Source organism: Dermochelys coriacea, chromosome 9 (assembly GCF_009764565.3).
Source record: "Dermochelys coriacea isolate rDerCor1 chromosome 9, rDerCor1.pri.v4, whole genome shotgun sequence".
Taxonomy (NCBI): Eukaryota; Metazoa; Chordata; order Testudines; family Dermochelyidae; genus Dermochelys; species Dermochelys coriacea.
In genome coordinates, this window is record NC_050076.1 from 97982570 (window position 1) to 97983793 (window position 1224).

Below are 1224 nucleotides of genomic sequence, written 5' to 3' on the forward strand. Positions count from 1 at the left end.
TTTGTCCCTATTGGTTGCTGGTTTCATAAACTTACCTGATAATTATAACTAATGGAATCACTTGGCTTAACCTTAGATGGGTGTCAGCATTCAAAAATGATATGCCACTGGCAAGTCATTTGGGATATATTTTGCGCATGTAAGTGGAGAGTATGTTAATTTGGAAAAAAAAAGAGACACCTTGAGAAGTAAAATAACTAAAAGAACAAAGCCATTTGGTTTAATACCTTCCCAGATCATTATACTTGCTCTCCTGGTGCTGTACTGTTTTTCTATAGCAACATTTACTTGCTGATAGTCTACCAGTCCCACAAGGTAGTTACACTAGGATTAATGACAGGTTTCAGAGTAGCAGCCGTGTTAGTCTGTATTCGCAAAAAGAAAAGGAGTACTTGTGGCACCTTAGAGACTAACAAATTTATTAGAGCATAAGCTTTCGTGAGCTACAGCTCACTTCATCGGATGCATTTGGTGGAAAAAACAGAGGAGAGATTTATATACACACACACAGAGAACATGAAACAATGGGTTTATCATACACACTGTAAGGAGAGTGATCACTTAAGATAAGCCATCACCAACAGCAGGGGGGGGAAAGGAGGAAAACCTTCCATGGTGACAAGCAGGTAGGCTAATTCCAGCAGTTAACAAGAATATCAGAGGAACAGTGGGGGGTGGGGTGGGGGGGAGAAATACCATGGGGAAATAGTTTTACTTTGTGTAATGACTCATCCATTCCCAGTCTCTATTCAAGCCTAAGTTATTTGTATCCAGTTTGCAAATTAATTCCAATTCAGCAGTCTCTCCTTGGAGTCTGTTTTTGAAGCTTTTTTGTTGAAGTATAGCCACTCTTAGGTCTGTGATCGAGTGACCAGAGAGATTGAAGTGTTCTCCAACTGGTTTTTGAATGTTATAATTCTTGACGTCTGATTTGTGTCCATTCATTCTTTTACGTAGAGACTGTCCAGTTTGGCCAATGTACATGGCAGAGGGGCATTGCTGGCACATGATGGCATATATCACATTGGTAGATGCGCAGGTGAACGAGCCTCTGATAGTGTGGCTGATGTGATTAGGCCCTATGATGGTATCCCCTGAATAGATATGTGGACAGAGTTGGCAACGGGCTTTGTTGCAAGGATAGGTTCCTGGGTTAGTGGTTCTGTTGTGTGGTGTGTGGTTGCTGGTGAGTATTTGCTTAAGATTGGGGGGCTGTCTGTAAGC